The 24,681-nt window shown below is 38.0% G+C and overlaps 1 long non-coding RNA gene across 5 annotated transcripts in view; it reads left to right on the top strand.

Moving 5' to 3' along the window:
* LOC134484600 (uncharacterized) overlaps window positions 1–24,312 on the top strand; it is a 40,068-nt gene extending 15,756 nt beyond the window's left edge. The window contains exons 2-3 of one of the 5 annotated variants that reach the window (XR_010062089.1): window positions 17,427–17,484; window positions 19,956–24,312. This is a non-coding gene — a long non-coding RNA (uncharacterized LOC134484600). Of the gene's footprint in view, window positions 1–17,426; window positions 17,485–18,959; window positions 19,456–19,955 lie in introns of those variants that run through there. The other 4 variants (XR_010062092.1, XR_010062090.1, XR_010062088.1 and 1 more) reach the window with 4 other exon arrangements.
* The last annotated feature ends 369 nt before the right edge of the window (window positions 24,313–24,681 follow it).

The raw sequence follows: 24,681 nt of genomic DNA, 5'->3' as shown, positions 1-24,681 counted from the left end.
CACTTCTTCAAATAATTTCAAGAAGAACCTGAAAGAGAATATATAATGTTCCACAGATGAAATATGGGAATTTAAATTAGCCAGCATAAATATGTTGTTAAAATTTCTGCCTTTATTAATTTTGACTATTACTGCTATGAATAATAAGATGGTTGTGTAATGTCTACCAATCCCCAAAGCCTGAAACATTGTGGAAAACTGTCTTATTTCTCCCCAACTTGGTTTTTGATCACCCTACTTTTCATTGCCCATCTAAATTCTCTGTTTCTCATGTAGATCTGAGGACTATGTGAGGGTGTCACTCTCATGTAGAAGACCAAGGAACTTTCTGTACTTGCATGTATTTACTCATGGGAGCATGCAAATAAATCTTTCAGTTTCAAGAACAAAATCGTGGCTGTCCATGACCCACATGAAACAATATCTTTCTTTCTGCCATCAATGAACTTTAGCACACTGGTAACAACACAGATAACAATATAATGGAATAATCCTGTAATAATAATATTAGTGATGATGATGATGATGATGATGATGATGATGATGATGATGATGATGATGATGATGGAAAAATCCCCTCGAGGGATCACGTTATAAGGAAAATAAATGTTGAGATGTGTTTTTTTAAGTGATATTGTATCCAGGAAAGCAATTTTCAATAGGACAGACTCCTCTCACATGAAAATCACTCAAACTGTCATGGCTTCACAGAGAGAGTTGAGAACCAGAGTGGTCTTTTAGGACAAGAGAAAGATTCGCCAACATTCTATAAAGAAAAGCAATCCAGACATTCTGTGTGAGGATGGTTAGCTTATGCATGGCTAACACACACAACATATACACAAACACACAAACACACACACAGACACATATGCATGTACACACACACAGATACACAGAGACACACAGAAAGAGACATAGACAGTTAGACAAACAGACATTCACACAGAGAGACTGACAGTCACAGACAAACACACAGACACAGACACACATACACAGACACAAACACACAGACACACACACGTATACACACAAATATACAGAAGCACAGACACAGAGACGATAACCAATATACAGATACACACACAGACACAGACAGACACACACACACACACAAACACACTTATGTACACACACACACATACACACACACACACACACACACACTCACACACACACACACTCATCTCTTGTCTCCTACCTAGAGTGTCCAGGTGCATAAAATGTGTGAAAGGATGAAGTGGACCCAGGAAACAGTTAGTCAGCAGAATATTGGTCTGCGTGCAAGTGAATTTTGGTGTCTTCCAAGGATTTCAGTGTCACAGCTCTGTTAGAAGGTATTTAGGGACACGCTATGGTTGTGTGCATATAATTTACTCAGGGTCAAAAGGGCTAAACGAACCTTGGAGAGCAGGAAGGGGTTTTTGTGTGCACTTACATCAGTTGCAGGCTTAAGGTACCAGGAAGTCCTCTATTGCTATATCTTTATAATCTCTGACCCAGCATCGGTCTGTTGTTCAGTGATCTCCATTTTACCTACTCAGAAATCGACTCCACTGAATGTGCCCCATACCCAACCCTGAGGTCCTACTTGCTCGATTTCAAAGGATTGCAGGTTCATGTTCTGCATTCTCTGTCAGAATAAATCCTCAGGAACGTGGCCCTCTAGACATCATGAATTAACCAGTGCTTCCATCGAGTTTCTGCATTAACCCGTATGTCCTCTATTTCTGGCCGGTTCTCTCTACACCCCGCTATCCCTCCATCTTCCCCTCTGAACTTCTGCTCCTGTCCTCAGTCGCACTCACTCACTCACAGAACCTGTTCCAGTTTTTCCTTTCAGATAGGTCGATGCTTTTCTTCTCAAGGTGCCTTCTCCTTTCCTTTGTCCTCTCTGCATTTGTGGATTGTAGATGGAATATGATTTATCTCACAGCCGATACCATGCATAGGTAAACGCCTGCCATGTTTGTGTCTCTAGTTCTCATTTCCCTCTTGGGCTGATTTTTTTTTCTAGTTTCATCTATTTACTCTTTGGCTTCAAGATATCATGCCTCGACCACTATGATGTCATTCCCCCACCCCTATGATGTCATGCCCCACCCCCATGATGTCATGCCTTGGCCCCTTGTTAGAATGGTTGTATATATTCACCAGGTAACATTCTCAATTCTGCCCTGTCACCAGACTCCTCCAGGCACCCACCATTTACAGTTCTTCCTCCTATCCTCTCCCCTTCTACTCTTATTGAGTAGAGGACCCCTCTGGGTACACCCCGTCCCCTGGCACATAAAGTCTCTGCAGGACTAGACTCATCGTCTCCCACTAGGTCCTGAAAACGCAGCCCGGGTAGGAGAACAGGATCCACAGACAGGCGACGGGTTTACTGAACTCATGTGAGAACCATTGTGCTCCTCTACCTCTCTCAGTCCTTCCCTCAGCTCTTTAGTGAGACTCACTGAGCACTGTCTGATATCAAGCCCTGTGCCTGTGCATCTGTATCAGTCGGCTGCTCGTTGGAGCCTTGCAGAGGACAATAATGCTACACTGCCGTCTGCAAACATAAGAAAGGACCATTAATAATGTCAGTGTTTGCCGTCTGCCCATAGGATAAGTCTCACATCCGGCCACTTTTCCTTTGGCCATTTCCTCATTTCCTCTTCCATCTCTCTCCGTGTGTCTCTTATAGAGGGGGCAATTTCTGGGTCAAAATTTTGGGGATGTGTTTGGTTCCTTATCCTTCCACCTTGGGTCCTCTGTGGCTACAGAAATTGACCATTTCGGTGTCCGTATCCCCACTGTTACGAGTCTCAGCTAAAGTCACCCTCATGGACGCCAGGGTATCCTCACCCATCCCAGATTGCTGGCAAATCATAGAGATAGTACCCACCCTGGACAGTCACTGATTTCAGTTTATTCTCTTGGCGCTCTGTCCCTCTTGCTCGTCTCTCCCAAGAAATGATTCTCAAACCCTATTTACCTTCCCATCCCCTCAGTCACCCACTCCTTTCCTTCCAACTGCCTCTTCTCATTACTTTGTTCCTCCTTCTGAGTCAAATTCAAACATTTTTCTTGGCCCTTTCTTATTGTTTATCCTCTTTGGTTCCATAGAACTTAGTGTGTGAATTCTGTACTTAATGGCTAATACCCTCTTTTAATGAATATATACATGTTATTTTGGGTCTCAATTACTTCATTCAGGACAATACTTTCTCACTCCATCTTCTTGACCGCAGCTTCTCAATGTCCTTATTTTTCTTTCTTTTTTTTTCTTTTTTTCAGAGCTGGGGTCCTTATTTTTCATATGTGTATAGTATTTCATAGTGTAAATGAACTAAATTATCTGTAGCCACTGTTTGGTTGAGGGGCATCTGGCTTATTTCTATTTTCTGTTCATTATGAAGAAATCCACTAGGAACATGATGGAGCACATGTACTCTCTGCATGGCAGAGGTCTTTTCAGATATAAGACCAGGTGTAGTATAGCTGGGTCTTTAGGAAGAATATTCCCCATTTTCTCACAATCCACTGGACAGATATTGATAGCATTATACAGATTTGCTCTTCCCAAGCAAATGCAATTTGTATCCTGATATTTATTTGCTTCCTCAAAGGAGGTCTCCCCCCACCAACTAGCCCTCTATCATGGACACTGGTGATCACATATGAAACTTCTTCCCATTTTAACCGGTCAGTAAATGCTAGAGCCTGTTACAGATAGCCGGAGGGGAAAGTTGGTACCGGAGGTATGACAGTGGGGTTAGGTAGAGAGGCAGAAGAGGGTAAGAGGGGAAGGGAGAAGACTGAAGAAAAAGAGGAGGAAGTAATGATGGAAACAATCCATGTGGCCTGAAGAATGCACATGTAGCAGGGGTTTTATGGTTGGAGTATAAGTTATGATAACATTAGATCTACCCAATACACGTTTATAGATTATAATTATAATAACCAAATTGTGTGTTTTCTTTATGGGTCATTGGGTTTGGAAATTCCAACAAGCTTTCCTCAACAGTATTTCTGAATCAAATTTTCTGTTAATAGAGATCACCCCTTGTAGGGGCTCTAACCATTGCTCCATAGTCCAGTAGATACAGCTGTTTCTTCCTCAGTCATGTCTCTTGTATTTTCTGTGGATATCTGTTTCTTCAGTGATCCATGCCCAGTGTTCCTTTTTCTCAAGGTTTTCAATGATCTCACCCAGAGGAGTTTCAGGTTTCTCAACTTGTTCCACTTAGTTAACCGCAGCTTCACAATGTCCTTATTGCTCATACCTGCATATTATTCCACTTTAAAAATTTTCTGATAACAGTGAACCGTCCTGAGTAGGCTAAAATTTCACAAGAAAACATTAAACATTCAGTCTCTAAATCTAGATCTCCTCATCCCATTATGCTTGCTTTGCCTGAATGGCCATGGCATGAGCAGTTTTTTCTTAGGGACATCAAAGCCATTTCCTTCTCCAGTAATGGCTGCCATCCCTCTGTCACAGGTTTTTACCCTGGTTATTTTTGGTGATTGATGTGATTTAGAAATTGTAACACCATCCGCATGGTAGAAAGCCAGAGATGTTTCAGGTTGACCCTGCTTCCACAGCCAATGATGTCACATGTGCACAATGAGCAACCATGTGACACCCAAACAGCAAGATGATGTCATCTTTGACTCCACATGTGACTGCAAAATTGCCTCTTCTCCTGCATGCACCTTGGCAACCATGTCATCCTGACTGCAAGATAGGAACTTTGAATCTACACCCAAAATTAAGATGGCCTCTTTAACTCTCTTAATCCTACCCGTCTGTGAGCATGGGAGGTCTTTCTGTCTTCTGCTACCTTCCTCAGTGTCTCTTTTCAGAGACTTGGAGTTCACACCAGATATGCTTCTGATGTGCTAGGTTAGAGTTAATTTATATTTCATAATATATATATATATATATATATATATATATATATATATATATATATATATATATATATCTCCATTGTGATTGGCATGTCTTCCATAATTTCTTCTCAGCCTCTCTGTCATTTGCATGGCATATTATTTTCATTTAATTTTTCATCCATCCACTTGGCTGAAGGTGTTTTTCATATGTAGGTCATTTCTGGTAAAACTTTTGGATCACATATGTTCACTATTATATGATGTGTGAATGGTGATACACTGAGTTCTCCTTTTGCGATATCATCCCCTTGACCTCCTTTGGTTGTCTTATTGCTCTAGCTGGGAATTTAAGGACTTTACTGAAAGGATGCTGCGAGGTGTGCAGTCTGTTCTCATTCTCCAATTTAGTAGAATTGCCTTTTGCTTCCCTACCCCTTATTTAGATATTAACTGTTGGCTTGCTATATTGCATTTTATGTAATATTTTTTGTATTTATTTTAGTATTTTATTACATTAGGTATGTGCCTGACATCCCTGGTCTTCCTGAGACCTTAAATATGGAACGACGATGGATTTTGTCAAAAGCATTTTCAGCATTTAAGAGATAGTCTTTCATTTTTTCCTTCTTTCTTTAATTCTGCTCCTTCACACCATTGAGTAATAGTGAATATTAATAAATCATATTAAATATGTTAATAATTAATATATTATTTTTGATATATTAATGTAATATATCAGTTACATTATTATATCAATATATATTAATTTAATATAGTAAAAATATATTAATATTAATTATATTTACCTTATTAATATAATAATTTAATGTATAAATACATGTTAATATTAACATAGTATATTAATATTAGTTATATATTATGATGTTAGGATATAACAATTTAATGTTACTTTATTAAAATATATATGTATTTTATTAAAAAAATATATATTATGATATGCAACTACCAAAAAGTTAAATCCAAGGGGAGCTCCCACGTTAATTTGAAGTGCAGAGGGCACAATTTTTTTTTCAGTTAAGTTTGTTAATATGGTGGATCACTTTAATGGGTTTTCATAGATTGATCCACTCCTGCATCCTCAGGAGAAAGCTTACATGATTGCACTGAATGGCAGTTTGAAATGCTTTTCATTTTGTTTTTGAGCATTTTACCTAGTATTTTTTCCACCATTGTCTGTAAAGAAAATTCGTCTGAAATTCTTTCTTTGTTGAGTCATTTTGTGATTTCGGTGTCAAGGCGACAGTGGTGTCGTGGAATCTGTTTGGTGATTTTCCTTCTGTTTCTGTGTTTTGGAGTAGGTTGAGAATTCTTTGAAAATCTGGTAGAAGTCTGCGCTCAATGAAACTGGCCCTGAGAATTTTTCAGTGGTTAAACTTTCAATTACTGTTTGTGTCTTTTTAGGGGTTGTACAGCTATTGAAAAGCTCTCAGGGAGAACTTTCCCTCGGGATGGAGACCCTCCAACTTTAAAGACCAGACCGAGACACCACAGGATGCAATCAGCAAGAGGATTTGGTTTATTGTCGGGATACACAGGCACAGGCACCTGCGGGCGCTTCAGTCACTCGGGGGACTGGCGCGCCCACGGAACCAAGGATGGGCTTTTTTATAGGATTTTGGGGAGCAGAAGCAAGCATACAGAAGCAGATGCATGGTTACAGGGATATCATTGGTGGATTCTAATGTTTCCTAGCTACCTTCCTGAAACATAACGGCTGACTCGGCCCCCAAAGGGTTCAGCCCGGGGGCAAGTTTCCAAGCTACCTTCTTGAAACATAACAACTGACTCGGCCCCCCACCAGGGTGTGGGACCTCTCCCGGGGCTTTTTCTTATTGTCAGGTGCTCAACCCCAGTCATCCTGTTGCCAGGCCTTCAACCAAACATCTCCTGCTTGGCAGCCGCTGTATACTCAGTGTTCTAACCTTTCCCTGAACCAGTCATCTTAAGTACAGCCTTGCAAAATGGTGTTACTGCTGCTAAGCTGGGGTCTTTCACTATTTACATAGTTTATCTTACCTTAGTTTACCTGTGGTCAGTGTTATCCATCTACACAAACATCCATTTAATTCAGAGATTCTAATTTTGTAGAAAGCAGGTTTTTGAAGTGAGACCTAAGGATTCTGTGACTTTCATCTTTGTCTATCGATGTGTCTCCCTCTTCATTTCTGATTTTGTTATTTGGATGCTGTCTTACCTCGTATTACATTATCTATTTAAGGGTTTGTCTGTCTAGTTGATTTTCCCAAGGAACTAGCTCTTGTTTTTGTTAATATTAGTATTCTTTTTGTTTCTGGTGGATCACTCTCACCCTGAGTCTGATCATTTCTTTCTATGCCCTCCTTTAATATGTGTTTGCTTCTTTTTATTCTAGAGATTTCATGTGTGCTGGGAAACTGCTAGTATGGGGTCTCTCCAATTTCTTTATAAAATTGCTCTGTGCTGCATGTGCACTTTCCTCTTAGCACTGCTTTCCTTATGTACCTTAAGTTTGGAGACGATATGCCATCATTATCATTGAATTCTAGGAACCTTTTTTTTTTTCAAGTCTTCTCTGAACTTGTGGTTCTTCAGTTGCAAGCTATTGAATATCCATGAGTTTATAGACTTTTTGTTACTATTGAAGTCCAGTTTAAATCCATGGTGATCTGAGAAGATCCAATGGTTAGCACAGTCTTTCTGTGTCTGTTGTGACTTGTTTATTGAGGGTGAAAATGATCAGTTCAGGATAAGGTTCCATGAGGTACAGAAAAGAAAGTGTGTACTTTTGTGTTCATGTGAAATATTCTGTAGATATGAGTGAGGTCAGATTAATTGAAACCCCTGGCAGTTATATATTCTATTTTTATTGTTTTATTTTTAGTTTCTGTCTCAATGACCTGCCCTTGGTGAGATGGGACATTGATGCCCCCCACTATTAATGTGTGAGGTTCGATGTGATATTTGAGCTTCAGCAATATTTCTCTCACCAATGTTGCTACTTTTTTCTTTGGGATATAGACATCCAGAATTGAGATGCCATTTTGGTGGGTTTTTCCTCTAATAAATATGAAGTGTCCTTCCCCTTCTCTTTTGATTACTTTTGTTTGGAAGTCTGATTGCTGGATGTTAGAGTGGCTACACCATCTTGTTTCTTGTTTTATTTCTTGGAAAACATGTCCCAACACCTTAGTCTAAGGTTATGTCTATCTCAATTGCTGGAGTGTGCTTCTTGAATGCAACAGAATGACAGATCCTGTTTTTACATCCATTATTTTAACCTCTGTCCTTTTGTTGTTGAATAGAGGCCACTAATGCTTAACGGTATTAATGACCAGTGATATTAACTTCATGCTATTTTGATGTTGTGGGTGCAGGGTTTTCTTGCTTGCATGTATTTTGGTTTTTTTGTTTTTTGTTTTTTTTTTTTTTTGGGGTGGGATGTTTGAGTGTGTATGTTAGTATAAAATCTGTTCTGTAGGGTGAATGATTTTTTTTTGTTTGCATGTTGTTTTTGTTTTTTTCGGGGGGGGGTTGTTAGAGTATGCAGGCGAGTACTTCCGTAGGTTATGCTGGGTAATTTTTAATTTCTAGTCGGAGGTTGGGATGGTTCAAATTCTGAAAATCCATCAGTATAATCCACTATAAGTGAAACTGAAGGAAAAAAAATTACATGATAATCTCATTAGATGCAGAAAAAGCAATTCCAGCCCCGCTTCATGATAAAAGAGTGTGAGTGATAAGGGAGACAAGTCCTATGGAGAAACATAGTAAAAGCAAGGGAGAGGAAACCTGTAATGACCATCAAGCTAAATATAAAGAAACTTAAAACAATTCATTAAAGTGAAGGACAAGGTAAGGCTGCCCACTCTCCCTATTCAGTATAGTATTTGAAATTCTATCCAGGGTAAAAGCATGGTTCAAATTTGGTTCTGACATGGAGTATTGCCAAGTGCTGTGAAGGAGGAATGGCACAACATTTTAAAAATCCTGGGGTATGGCCCACTCTTTAGAACAGCCTCATTGCTCTTTGGTGAGTCATAGCCCCAAGGACCAACTGTACTGAGAACTTCATGCAGCATTTCGCTCGGTTGTTCCCCTCATATCTCTCTAATTCTAAGAAGTACATAAAAATCCTCCTGGAGCTTCCCACCACTCAGGGAGCAACATCATTGGCATTTGCAATAATATTGGTCGAGGTCTTTTAGGAATTTCCTCTGTGGAAGACCAGTGCTTCCACCATCACCAAAGGAAATGTAGAATAATTAGTGACGACCAGCACCCTTAAAAAGCATTTGGAAAAATAAAATTGTTTGTTAAGCTGGCTAACATGTTTTAACTACTGCCTCTGATGTAAAAAAAAATTAGGTAACAATTTGAAGTTCGAAAAGACAGGGACTTTTTAAGGCCAGGGATCAAGAACAATGGTGGCACAGGCTAATGGTGTGACTGTCACACATGCTGGACTGTTGAGGACTGATTTCTGTCCCAGTTGTACCCTCAGCTCCCTGATAGGATTTAATAAGGATTGACAATCACAGGTGTGCATTCTGATCATTTAAAGTAGATATGACATTTTTATACACATATTTAGATTTGTGCTTTTTAAAAGATTCTTATTAGAGTACTTTTAAAGATAAATGATACAATATCAACCATTTCTCTGTAAATTCAAAATGCTGCCTACAGTGAAGGGAAACCGAATGAGAAAACTACTTTGCTTACTCTTTGTTACTCTATAACATATTGCTTACTTATGAGCCTTGTTGGCCTTGGGAGTAATTTGTTTATTTTACGTGTACTATGTAATATTTCTTCTCATACACTATCACTCTTTTCAGCATCAAGCATGAGAAGAAACTAGAACATTATCACATTTGCAGTTTTACTTGGCTTGAAAGATTTCACTAGGATATCAAAGCTATTTGCTGTGGTTTGCCCTGAAGTTATCTGTATTTTGATGCTAATTCCACTGCCCCAAGGACAGCTGCCTAATCATGTACTCAGAACTCAGGTGACTTCACCAAAACCACCTCCCTATTGAATTTGTAAAGTACAGGTGTGGGGCAGGTACATGATAGAAGGATGCTTTGGGAGTAACTTTGTTTTCTTTACTTGTACTATGTAAAGAACTTTTCTTTACCATGTAAAGAAGGAGGTCATTGGAGGAGAAGGAAGAATGGGTGAGAGAGATGTTTGAAGAAAGAGGAGGAGACTGGAGGAAAAAGGGGAGATAGGAAGAGGAGAGGGTGAGAAGTCATGGCAGGTGAGGTTACAATTATGGTCTGTGTATTTACAGGTTATTATTAATGTTCCTAAGGGATGGATGGTAAAGGGCTTTGTATATTTAAGTGCGCAATTATATCTTAGCAATTGGGTCAAAATTTTTGTGATGTGTGTTTTCTATGTGAGGGATTGAGTATAGGAAAGTGTGTGGCGGCAAGGGACACTGGGCTGACAGGGAGTAGGGATGTGTTTTCACCAAGATATCTACCTATTATATTAGGACACTACGGTGCTAGTGATAGCATGGTAAAAGACAAGTTTTCTTTCTTTTTTACAACAACAGATGGCAAAACAAGGTGATGGGCAAGAATCCACTAGTAATCAAAAAGTTGAGAGAACCTTTTTATTTTCTAAGTAAGAGGACCTGTGCCATATTAATTCTTGATAACTTTAGAGCAGAATATAAAACAAAAATGGGGAAGAAGTAAGAGCTGACAGGCTGTTGGTCCCCTGCTGTGTGATAAGTAATGGCAATTCAGAGAGTTAAGAGATTAAAGCTGCTTTTTAATGAGAGTTGTTTAGTAAGTCTTTCAGGATACACATTTTCTTTTTAACATAGGCTCCACAGGGGAATTTTGTGTGGAAATCCTAGTTACACAAGATACTTCTTCTATTAAGGTATTATTAACAAGTGATTAAGTTTTATTTAAGAAAGAAGAGAGTAGAGAGATTACCTGAATCAGGTGGGGATTTTCATCTACTGCTCAGAACTTAGGGAAAAATTAGGCACTACCAAGTAGAGAGTTTTGATGAAATGTCTGTAACAACAGGGAAAGTGAATGCAGACATATATTGTAGAAGTTATTAACGATAAAGAAAAATCTGTGGCTTCAGGTAGAGAGCTTAACAGACTGAGATATTTTGGGCAAAAGTCCTGGTTTGAAGTTTTCTTATTGATATTAGAATTGATAGAAGGTATTCGATTAGTTTTATGAATTATCCCACTATATGGCTCGTTGATGACGCTTAGCGATGATTTGTGGTTACTTTTGATATTTATGACAATAGCAAGTTCAAATTCTCTTAACATGGGCTCCATGGGAACTTTGGGTTTATTTCCTGATATCACCAAGTACTGAGTTATATCAGGCTCATTTTATACTTAAATTCCTTTTTTAAAAATTGTTTAATCTTCAGGATGGGTGTGACTTTGAGTTTTATGCTTATATTATTACTCTGGGAGAGAGTGCAAGATACAAGCTTCTCTGGTTTCAGATTAAGAAACAGAGTATTTTGGAAGAAAGATTTTGTCCTTGTCTTTTTAAAAATTGTGATTAGGATTCTGGAAACCTCACAGAGTCATACTGATCAGGTTTGATGTCAGTAGACGGCTATCAAATATATATTCAGGAGAATCAAACAAAAGATATATCGATTCTTAACCTTTTTCCTGAGAGTTGTATTTTGTAGAGTGTACCTACTTGGAATCCTGGTTTCAGTGAATTTCAGCTGGGTCCAGTCAGGACATATCGGCTATCGCATTTGTTTCATTTTTCCTACCCCCTACACCTAAGGATATCTCAATGCCCATGTACAACTTGAAGAAGTTATGGTGGATCCGTTGTCTCAATTACCTGGAATTTGTGGGGTGGGGCTGGAAGTGGTTATTTTAAAGATGTTTTTATAAAGAATTGAAAATTGTTTGAAATTTAGCAGGGAGGAATAAGCTAGATTTAGTTACAGTCATAATCGTATTTGGTAACTAAGCTTAATCTTATCTTTGTTTGGGTATAGAAATAATTTGAAAAAATTTTAAAATTACAAGAGCCAGTTCTATTATTTTTGTCATTACACACTTCTGAGTTGATTAAACCTGTGAGTTAAGATTGAAATATTAAAGTCATGCATCTGACTTTGTAAGAGTACTATCAAGAAAAAATTAAGATATAAAGACAACAGTCCAGATTGTCTTAGATAGATAGATGCTTTTCAAAAATGTAAGAAATCCACAAAATTTGAGATTTAAAGTTATTACTTATCTTTTGTTGAGTCATATCTTCTCCTAACTGTTCCCCTTTGGCAAATTTAATGAAGAATTTGAACATCTCTACCTCCAAATGAGGCAATACTTTGTGGCTAGGCAGTCACTGGAAAAAAATGCCTGTTTCATATGCAGATTAATACTATCCAGAAAAGGACAAATTATGCAGAGGATTTGAGGGATAAACCCTGCCAATACAGGGTAATCAGCCCTTCCAAGTCCGCCTTTCAATAGGCTGTCAGTTGATCTTGTGTCAGAAGGCTGAAGACTTAAGCTCACATGTTGCTAACAGGGGATTGTGCTATTGGAGATTTGTCTCTACAACCTCTCAGTTCTAGAAGCCCTCTAAGACATCCTATGTGTATAGATATTTGGTCACTCTCAGATTTCTGACGGGGTAGGAGACTGATTATAGCCTCATTGCTTATCAGGCTGTATACCTCTGAATATACATATTTTACTGGATAGTTATCAGATAGTATACAAGCTAGCCAAGACATAATATAGATTTTAAGCCTTTCTGAAGCTGGAATGAAGAACTAAATGCTCTTTCTAACTGATATAGTGACAGACTGGGTGTTGAGTATATCAAATGCTTTATAAATTGTAGAATAGTAATAATCTTACTCAATTGATATATATAAATGAAAAGTCTGTTTAACTGGACAAAAAGGGGGAAACGTTGTTTACACTAAAGTTATCTGTATTTTGATGCTAATCCACTGCTCCAAGGACAGCTGCCTTGTCCTGTACTCAGAACTCAGGTGAATTCTACAGAACAGCTTTCACATTAAATTTGTGAAGTACAGGTGAGGGGCAGGTACAGGATAGAAGCAGGCCTATCATTGGAAGAGAAGGAAGTATGGGCAGGAATGAAGTTTGAAGGAAGTAGAAGAGACTAGAGGAAAAAGGAGAGACAGGAAGAGGAGAGGGTGAGAAGCCATGGCAGGTGAATTTAAGATACTGCTCTGTGTATTTACTGGTTGTTATTATTGTCCCTAAGGTATGGATCGTACCAGGCTTTGTATGCTTATGTGGGCTACTATATCTTATCAATTGGGTCAAAGATTATTGTGTTGTGTGTTCTTTCATGTGAGGTTTTGAGTGTAAAAACATGTGTGGCAATAAGAGACACTGGGCAGCTGAGAAGTGGTGATGTATTCAACCAAGATATCTTGCAGAGACTTGGGAAACTACAGTGCCAGAGATAGCGGGATATAAGACAACTTTTTTATTTTTATATTTTTGCAACAACACATTCACTTCTGTATTTGACATGCTCTTTTTGTGTCACTTAGGGAAGATCTATATCTGGTTCCTGACAGAATGTGCTTCTTAGGTTCATCAATCTTATCTAGTTATCTAGTTTTGGTGGCTGATTATATATATATATATATATATATATATATATATATATATATATATATATATGTGTGTGTGTGTGTGTGTGTGTGTGTGTGTATATATGTGTGTATATATATATATATATATATATATATATATATATATATATATATATATATATCAGTGGTTCCTACAACTATGAGATTACATGCAATTTTAACATGGATTCTGAGCAGGTATGTCAAGAAGGTAGAATCCACAAACGGCAATGCCAAATAGACTCGCTCCTATTCTTATGACCCTAATGAAGTTGAGGTTTCATTGGACCTCTAGTTCTTCCCACCCTGCCAATCCTCCTGTATCTTATCTTTGGAATGAAGAAAGAATCATTTTAAAACATCCAAAACCCTGAAATCTCACCCTTGGAACACGACAAGGTTGATATTACAGAGATCATATCTAATGGGACTACATAGTCCACGCTGTCCTTTGATTTACTCAGGCAGTTATTTCTTTGCATAAAATAAAAATTTGGGAGTTTATCATTTTAAGTAGGTACACAATATTTACACTGTTAAATTCACTTCATAGCTTAGCCACGTTTGTTGCCAAAATCATTGCCAAAAAACTGGAATTTGAAAACAGAATACTTGAGTACACATTCAGGAATATCTATAAAGACCCCTTTCAAGGAATGAACAATTAGAAAATGAAATACAATATTCACTCAATTAAACATCTTTAAAGAAAAAATGGCCTGTGGGAAACAGGGAAAAAATAGGAAATTGATCTGTTTGTCAGAGGAATGGAACTGGGAATAGAATTATTATCCAAAAGAATCTCCTACATCCCATGTTCCTAGATCTTTTCTACTCAATAGAAGCCCCTAACTGAGTTTCTCCATGTAGAGCCTGTAACCACTGATGAAGCAAGAGAAGTTTCCAGCTGTAGAGAGATGTAGTACATAAATGTTACCAATGTGTCAGAGTAGACATTCCTGGAAAAGGCAAACTCGAATCTGGTCAATGTAAGGAAAGCTATTTAGGAGGTAGGCCATGGCAGTTCTCACTGACATCATCATTTGACCCTCCCTGAAAAATTTCTTGTACCCTGGAGAGCCCTAATTTTGTGATGTCACAAAAAACTGCATCACATATATTCCTGCAGTACCTCTAGGGATTACTAAGTGGCCTCTATTTCAGTGCAAACAGCCATTTGGGAAAGAGAACAAAGAGGATGTATATAACAAAAATGAGTAGAAGAAAGTTGGCTTTCTGTTTTAGTTTGAAAAAAATGAAAAAAATATGTGGTACATGGGAAAGTGCAGTGAGTGCCGTGTAGGGTTTGTGAGGGTTCACTGAACACATGAGCCTTCCACATATGGGATTCAGGAAGTGGGAGCCTCTTAGTAGCAACTGGATTTCCTTGCTTGTTATGGTTCCTGAAAGTCAGAGGTTTTTTTTTTATCATTAATTTCATTATTCCAAAAGTCAGGTGTTGGGATGGGCACAGCTTTTTTTTTTTTTTTTTTTTTTTGAGAGCACATGGCTTCTATTTTTTCTTCGAGAAGGAAAACGTCCTGAGGAGGAAGGGAAAGACAAGTATTGTATCCTCAGCTCAGAGTAAACTCCTTCGTGTACATGATTTCTACACTGTAGTTTGTGTCTGACACTGATATCTGGGAGGGAGAAATGCTTCTAGTTCAGACTTAATCATATCAGTCTTTCCACTAGTGTTATGCTGACTACCATTCCCTAACAGTGTCCCTCGTAGATTTCTGAATCAATATGTCTGATTACCTTGCAGTTTTATTTACTTTTATCTCTTTCATAATTTTTTTTTAATTTAAGCTAATTTTAATATTTTTTGGATATTTCTATATCTACATTTAAATGTTATTTCCTTTCCCAGTTTCCTCTCCATAAGAGACCTAAATGTTTCCATTCCTTGACATTTAAACCACCCTTACTGTCCCTTGACATTTCCTTGAACTGGGAGTCAAACCTAGGGAGGACCAAGGTCCTCTCCTTCCTTTGGTGTCCACCAATGCCATCCTCTGCTACATATGCAGTTGGAGCAATAGGTCTGTCCATGTACAGTCTTTGATTATCTGTATAGTACCAGAAAGTTCTTGTTCATTGTTCTGATGGGGTTGATAGCCTCTTCAGCTCTTGTAATCCTTTCTGAAAATTTATCAACAAGAGGTCCGTTTACAATTCTCTGGTTTGCCACTAGCATTCACTTCGGTAACTGACATGCTCTAGTTGTGTCTCTCAGGGAAGATCTATAACCTGTTACTGGCAGCATGCACTTCTTAGCTTTATTAATCTGAATCGTATCTAGTTTTGCTGTCTGATCTATTTATTTATCTATCCATCTATCTATCTATCTATCTATCTATCTATCTATCTATCTATGCATATATTTATCTATCTCTGCCTCTGTCTCTAGCTCTATCTCTTCTCTATCTCTATATATCTATATCTATTTATCTATATCTATTTTTATATATATGTACATATATTTGATGGCTTATACATCTATGAAATTAGTTGAAATTTTAACATGGATTCTGAGGTCCTAGGTCAAGAATGGAGAATCCACAAATGCCAATACCAAATATACTCCCTCCTGTTCTTATGCGCCTATCGAAGTTGAGCTTTTACTGGGCCTCAAGGCATTCCTCTCCCTTCCCATCATCCTGTATCTTTTGTATGGCCTGAATAAAGAATCATGGTAAAATATCTAAAAGCCTGAAGTCTCACCCTTGGAACACAGGAAGGTAGATATTCCAGAAATGATACCTAATGGGACTACAGAACCGCATGCTATAGTCCATGCTGTCCTTTGATTTACTGATGTCAGGTAATTTTTGCATAAAATAAAAATTTGGGAGTTTATCATTTGAAGTAGGAACACAATATTTACACTATTACATTCACTCTTTAGCTTGAGCAGCTTTGTTGCGAAAATCATTGCAAAAAACTAGAATTGCAAAACAGAATTTTTGAGTACATATTCAGGAATATCTATAATGTGCCCTATCAAGGAATGAACAATTAGAAAATGAAATACAAAATCCACTCAATTAAATATCTGTAGGGAAGCAATGGCCTTTGGGAAACAGATAGAACTTAGGAAATTGAACTGTTTGTCACAGGAATGGAACTGGGAATAAAATTATAATCCAGAAGATTGTCCTACATCCCATGTTCCTAGATCTTTTCTACACATGCGAAACCCGTAATAACTTTCTCCATTCAGAGCATGTAACCACTAATAAAGCAAAGAGAACTGTCTAGCTTTAGAGAGATGTTCTACATAAATGTGTCCACTGTGTCAAAGGAGACACACCTGGAAAGGTCACCTTAGAATCTGGTCAATATAAAGAAAGCTCTTTAGCAGGTAGGCCATGGCAGTTCTCAGTGACATCATCATTAGGCTGGCCCTGAAAAATCTCTTGTATACTGGAGATCCCTAGCTTCTCCTGTGATGTCACAGTGTTTTCCAGACTGCAACTGCCTCTCAGACATTCATTCAGTACCTCTAGGGTTTATTAATTGGCCTTTATTTCAGTGTAAACAGCTATTTGTGAGGAAGATCAAAGAAGATGCAGATATCAGAGATGGGGAGAAGGAAGTTGGCCTAGGAAGTTTTAGTTTAAAAAACGAAGAAATATGTGGTACATGGGAAAGCACAAGGAGTGCTGTGTAGGGGTTGTGAGGGTTCACTGAACACATAGCCTTGATATGAGCCTTCCCCATATGGGAATCAGGAGGTGGGAGCCTCTCGGTAGCATCTGGATTTCATTGCTTGTTATGGTTCCTGGAAGTCAGAGGTTGTTTATCATTAATTTCTTTATTCCAAAAGTCAGGTATTCGGAAGTTTACAGTTGTTTTTCTGAGAGCTAATGGCTTTCATTCTTTTTCCCCAGGAAAAATAGTCCTGAGGAAGGAGGGACAACAAGTATTGTATCGTCATGTCATCTCAAGGTAAACTCCTCCTTGATTTGGATTCCTATAGTGCACTTTGTTTCTGACACAGATATCTGGGACAGAGATGTGCATCTAGTTCAGACATCATCATCTCAGTCTTTCCACTAGTATTTCTCTGATTACCATTCCCTGACAGTTACCCTTTAGATTTCTGTATCAATATGTGTGATTCATTGACAGTTTTCTTTTCTTTTAACTCTATCATTTCTTTAGGAATTTTTATTGAGTTTCTAATTGGATACTTCTATATTTACATTTCAAATGTAATTTCCTTTCTCAGTTTCCTGTCCATAAGAGCCCTAACCTGTCCCCCTCCCCTTTTTCAATAACCCCCCTTACTGCCTCTTGACAGTCCATTGAACTGGGAATCAAATCTAGGGAGGACCAAGGGCCTCTTTTTTCATTGGTGTCACGAAGGCCATCTTCTGCTACATTTGCAGTTGGAGACATTGGTCTGCCCATGAGCAGTCTTTGAATATTGATTTAGTACCAGAAAGGTTTCGTGTATTGGCATTGTCCTTGTGGGGATTAAAGCCCCATTCAGATCTTGTAATCCTTTCTCAACATTTACCAACAAGAAGTCCATTTTCAGTTCATGGGTTTGCCACTATCATTTACCTCTGTATTTCACATACTCTAGCAGTGTCTCTCAGGAAATGTCTATATATGATTCCTGGCCGATTGCAGTTCTTAGGTTCATCAATTTTATATCATTTTGGTGCCAGATGTGTGTGTGTATATATATATATATATATATATATATATATATATATATATATATATACACTTTTGGTGGCTCCTACAGCTAGGTGGTTCGTTGGAATATTAACATAGAATCTGCCAAACTAGGTCAAGAATGTAGAATTCAGATATGACAATGTCAAATAGACTCCCTCCTGTATTATGAACATATTGAGTTTGAGGTTTGACTGATAAACATGTCATTCTTCTCCCTGCCTATCCTCCTGTATCTAAGGTTGCTACTTAAGGACAAATAATGATAAAACATCCAAAACCCTTAATTCTGGCCATGGGAACACAGGAAGATAGGTAGTGCAGGTTTGATATCAAATGGGACTAGAGAACTGAATTCTGTAGTCCATGTTGCCCTTTGCTTTTCTGATGCCTGGTAATTTTTACATAAAAGAAGCTTATAGGAGTTTATTAATTGAAGTGAGTACACAGTACTCACACTGTTATGCTCACTCTATAGCTGGCCACACTTTGTTGCCAAAATCACTTTGTTGCAGATAATGGAATAGGAAAAAATAATTTTTCAGTACACATTCAGGAATATTTATGAAGTCCCCTGTCAAGGAAAGTACAATAAGAAAGTGATATACAATATTCATTTAATTAAAGGTCTGTAGGGAAAATACTGGCCTTTGTGATACATAGATAACCAAGAAAATTGAACTCTATATCTCAGGAATCAACCTGAGAATAAAAATATTATCTAGAAGAATCTTCTACACTAGATGTTCCAAAATCTTTTCTACCCATGCCAAGCCACTGACTACCTTTCTCCATCCCAAGTTTGTAACTGCTAATAAAGCAAAGAGAAGTCTCTAGCTTTAGAGAGATGGAGTACATAAAGGTTTCTACTGTGTCACATGAGACATACGTGGAATGGGCACCCTTGAATCTGGTCAATGTAAGGAAAGATGTTTAACAGGTAAGCCATGGCACATCACAATGACATAATCAGTAGGCCCTCCCTGAAACATCTATTGAAACCTGGAGAGGACTAGCTTCTTCTGTGATGTCACAAGTGTTGTCGTGACTGCAACTCCCTTCAGATATCCCCTCAGTACCTCTAGTGTTTACTAATTTAACTCTAATCGAGAGTAAACAGTCATTGTGGAGTGAGAAGGAAGAGGATGATGAGATCAGAGATGGGAAGAAGGAAGGTGGTCTTCTGTCTTGTTATAAAAAAAGGATGAAATACATGGTACTTCGGAAAGCTCAGTGAGTCCTTGTAGGAGTTGAGTAGGATCACTGAAGAGATAGACTTGTTCTGAGCCTTCTGCATATGGGAATCTAGAGCTGCGAGCCTCTCAGAAACATCTGGACTTCGCAGTTCTTATGGCTCCTGGAAGTCAGAGTTTTTATATCATTCATTTCTTTATTCCAAATGCCAAGAATTTTGAAGGGAACAGATGTTTTACTGAGAGCTCATTGCATTTATTCTTTTTGTCAATTATAAAAAGGTCCTAAGTAAGAAATAAAAGGCAAGTATTGTGTCCTCTGCTCAGAGTAAACTTCTCCATGCTTTGGATACCAATAGTGCAGTTTCTCTCTTACACTAATATCTTGGAGAGAGAAGTGCTTCTAGTTGAGACTTCATGATCTCAGACTTTCCACTAGTATTTCCACTGACTAACACTTTAGATTTCTGAGTCAATTGGTGAGATATACTTGCCGGATTCCTTTCTTTCATTTCTTCCATTTTTTCTTTATTTTTTTAGAAAAACTCTCAAAACTCATCCTGGCTGACAATGTAGATTAGACGCATCAGATGAAATGAATTGAAAAACTCTCCTGGGAATGAAAGTGGTAAGGAAATCACATTGATGTATCCTAAATGCAGTGCTAAGAGCAATATTCAGACTAGTCTGTGGAGATGCTGCTGTCATCAGAGACCACAGACAATTAGTGGAGAATGATTCAGCATTAAACTGGGAATGGAAGATGATGGTTGATATTGTTCTAGTAGATCTCACTACATTAAAAAGTGTTTCTTCCAGATAACTGAATGATTATTGTAAAGCAAATCCCGGAATGAACTTATGAGACCCACCATCAGCCTGTCAAATAATGTGCGAAAGAAGAAATCTGTGTCTCTCCAGGGACAAATTGTTGCTTTCAAACCAACAGTAAAGTGTCCATTCTATGAATGATACATTGATATATACACATTATAGAAGGATGGATACAGAGTTTCTTCAGGTCCATGAATGAGGTATTCAGCAGTTGACCTGGATCAGAAATGAAGGTAATTTTTGCCAACTCTTCAGACTTGAGCTCATTCACTAGGATCCCCATGATTGAAGAAAAGAACAAACTTCAGACAACTTGTCTCAGATTTTTATATAGTTAAGATTTCCTGGTCTTGGTCCTAGGAAGGAAGGATATCTTGCTTTCCAATTCTTGTTTATCCTATAATCCTCTCTGCTGCATTCATGCAAATAGATTACTGTGCATTTCTTTAATAGGTTACAATTGCTATTTTAATTATGTTGCCAAGAACTATAGAAAAAAAGAAGGACTGTATCAAAGCATCATATGAAAATCCGACTAAGGTAATGTGGCCATTGGAAATTTGTAACTGACCTGAAACTCTTACTAGAGACAAAATGCCATAAAAGGTCTTCTCTAGATATCTGGTGTAGTAGTTGGTGTTCCCCAACAGACAGTAAAGGATGAATCTCTCTGTACAGAGAAATCGGACTAGTCACAATGATCACAGACTATGGAACACATAATTTAACAATGACTGACTATTTTTAAAGTCCTAGAATCCATTAGTTTATTAGTCCAAAAGGCAAGATGTCTTATCTGGTCATTGACATATGGATAAATATTCAGTATGCAGGTTCTAATGTCTATGAGGATTTGGTATCACTGTGAGTGCAAAAATGAAAAAGTAAAGGCTTCTTTCTTCCATGTTTTCTACGGGGATTCAAATAGAATGCATGGTTTAGAATACATTGGGTTTGCCATTCTCAAACAGACCAATATCTTCAACTGAACATTCTTTTCTTGGAAGCTGCACCCTGTCAGCATGGCTCACGTGTATGTGAACTGCAAGATCTAGTCTGGGAAGGCGGTCCTGTTCATCGATCCAACCTGCCCCTAATACTGAAATACCCAAGACTTCCTCAATCAACTCCTTTGCAAACATGGTCTTCTGGGATTTGAAGACATTACATCTACTAACAACACCAATGCAATTCAAGATTACTTTCAACAGCTCCCTGGAGTGAGCATTGTTCCTTGGGTCCTTATATGTAGAGAAAGACTGCATAGGCAGGCACAGTGATCTAATCTACCTGCAACAGAATGAAGAGATGATGATGTGGCTGAAGCAGATTGGAGCTCTGCATTTATTAAAGGGATGGCAGTAAAAGCCCATGCTGACAGCAGACATTCAGACATGCTGAAGCCATGCTGAGACTTGATGTTTGTCACAGATGATGTCAGTATTTTCTTATGACTGGGATTTTCAACAAATTGGCTTTCATTCTATTCCTCATTCCAAAAAATCTTTTGCTGTAGGCCTCAAACCATGGGGCAGGGAAACTTAAGAGACAACAGAGGATTGATAATCCAGTCTTCATTCACTGACTTGTCTCTACCTCTAAGTCCATGTTTCACAATCCAGTGCATTTAAATCTCCAGGGAATCAGTTACTGTTTCTCTACCATGCTGGTCTGCTGAAGTCATTTTACAGAAGTCCACTTCCAAGTAATTATTAAAGCAATGAATATTTTGAAGTTGTTTATGATCTACACACAGGCTTTTTACGCCCCAAGCATGTACCATCCCACTTCTGCATTTGCAGCTCTCAGCCAGTGTTCTCGACCTATCCATCCAGCAACCCTTAGATTCCACACTTTGTATGAGGATAATATTTGAAAAAACAGAAGAATAGCTGTAGCATAGTTGTTCTTCACTGTAGCCATATTAACACAGACGGCAGAGCATATGATGCATTCATCTCTGTTTGTAGTGTTTAATTCCCCGTAAAGTCCCAAACAATTGAGAGTTGATTCTGTCAGAGTACCAGCAAAGTCAAAAAGGAAATGCAAAATTTCAGAATTCTCCTTCCAAAGATGTTTTGAAAGAAGTTGTTTGCAAAACACTGTCTTAATAAATTTATTCCATTCTCACTTTGATATTTTGCTTTGATGTCTTGAAGTGATGTTTAATTATCACTGAAATGCAGGTCCCCTCTATAGTCTCCAGTATGAAGAATTCATTCCTCAAAAGGATGTATCTGCAGATGCCTGAAAAAATAATAGAAAGAATATTTCTTGATAAAGATCTAGGTTAATGTTGAAACATCCTACCACAAAGATACATATAAGAAGTTCATTTGACATTGACCTTATGTTATGCAGAAATTCTTCACATATTCCCTCTATCGTTGGGGTTTAATTAATCTCCAATGAATAGTTGACAATGAAGAGTAGCCTTTAGAATCATTTTACCCTTTTCAGTAATAGTTTTAAGCAAATGGAACACTAAAAGATCACAAAGAAGAAATGGTTATAATCAAAAGATACATGTGGGACAGTCTAACTCTCATGGTCAAGATGACTTTGCACATGCTCCTTATGGTCATGGATTGCTCTCATAATACTCTGCAGAAGGTAATTCCTACTGCCTCACTTTAAGGTCCAGGAATTCCAAGCTACCAGAGCTGTTCAAGTTCCCTTACAATGCACTTGAAAGCCACATATGCTTAGGAACTTTTGATGTGCTTTAGCTCTATTGTCAGGTTTTTTTAAGCCTTTACCAAATAGCAAGCTGTCCTTTTTACCCCCTTCTCAACACCTCTAAATCTGCCCTAACTCAATTTGTCAATTGACATTAGTCATAGCTCAGCACCCCAAATATGCACTCATCTTACTGTGTTTCTAACATCCTGCCTGCTACACCAATGGCCACTCCATACTAGATCTCACATGACTGGTAACTCTTGCTCCACCCTAAATCCTTTCTCCACCCTTGTGTCTACTAGCCTGTTGGTAGAAATCCACACAACTGATTGGCCAAGAGCATCTTTATTGAACTATACAGAATCAATTTGGGAACAGGACCTTCAGTGTTCGCAGGATGATTCCCGATCTAAGAATCAAAACGATAGCAAACAAGACTCAATCCATGTCTCTGGTTTTGGGACGGAGATAGAGCACTTAGATTCAGAGTTGAAATTTAAATAATTATAATATATATGTAGTATTAATTATGCCAGGATAAAAGGATCCAAAAAGTGGAAATGGGCAACATTAAAGGCAAGAGAAAAATCCCTAGTACAGCAAACAATGTGGACCTGTTAGAAAGACTGGTCTCTTTCCAGCCATCTGAATTTGTACTTGAAATTCTTCTAACCACTCTTGATCTCTGCATGTAGAAAAGAACAAAAAGAAAAAGAAAACACAATAAAACAAAAAATCATTAAAATGAAACCAAAAGCAAAAGAAATAGCTAATCAACCCAATCCTAAAAGAAGAGGACCGAGTGAAGATTGCTTGAGGTCCTCATTTTTAACTACAACTACAAGTCACCAATAGCTTTCAATGCAAAAGTTTGTCATTATTTTATTTGAAACTTCTCTGTGGGTCAAAGAAACAAGGTTTATAAGCTGCAACAACAGGAAAGAGAAAAAAATCATACTGTAGAGCTCAACACTGATATTACTATGGTGACTGTGGGCAATGCAGAGAATATTGGTGTTTGACAATGGGTCTTGTGGTTTTCTATATGCTGGCAATATCTATGACTCTGAAATGAATTAGAGTCATCACCAAATCATCACTAAATGAACTGCTCCTTTCTTTGGAGCACAAGATCTGGCAAACTGTTGACTGACTATGATTTTTAACTTGGATCTAGGCTCTGTGGTAAAGCTAAGGCTTCTGATGGAAAATCCTCCACCAAAATACTGGACTATCAATTGTGCTGCCAGCCAAAAACCAAGTCCTGACTCTACCCTGCAATCCAGAAGAGGTTTCAAAGTGTCAAACATAACAATATTTTAATTGTGGCTTTGTCTTTTTTTCACTTTTTATTTTAAATAAAGTGTGATTTCTGGCATAATTCCTTCTAAGTTCTTCCTCACATAGAACTTCACTTTTGACCTCAAATTCCATTCATGAAGGGGTACTCTTATCTTTCGTTGGCTAAGTTTTCTATTTTGCTTTTATGGCTTGCTGTGATTGCTTATTGTGACTGTCTAAATGATGCATTATTGAGCAACTGACTCCATAAGAATGGCTTGCGGGCATCAGTATTTTGCATTTTCTTGATGGTTAGTTTATGTAAGGTGACTTAGCCCACTGTGGATGGTAACAGCACTAGTAAGCTGAGGAGGTTACAGAGAAAAGGTAGCTGAGCAGATTAGTAAGCAGAGTTCCTCTTTATTTTCATGCTGCTGCCTTGTGTTCTTTTCATGGATTCCATTGATTA

Source organism: Rattus norvegicus (genome assembly GCF_036323735.1).
Source record: "Rattus norvegicus strain BN/NHsdMcwi chromosome Y unlocalized genomic scaffold, GRCr8 chrY_unlocalized_16, whole genome shotgun sequence".
In the NCBI taxonomy this organism is placed as follows: Eukaryota; Metazoa; Chordata; class Mammalia; order Rodentia; family Muridae; genus Rattus; species Rattus norvegicus.
This window is presented reverse-complemented; position numbering and strand designations above follow the sequence as displayed.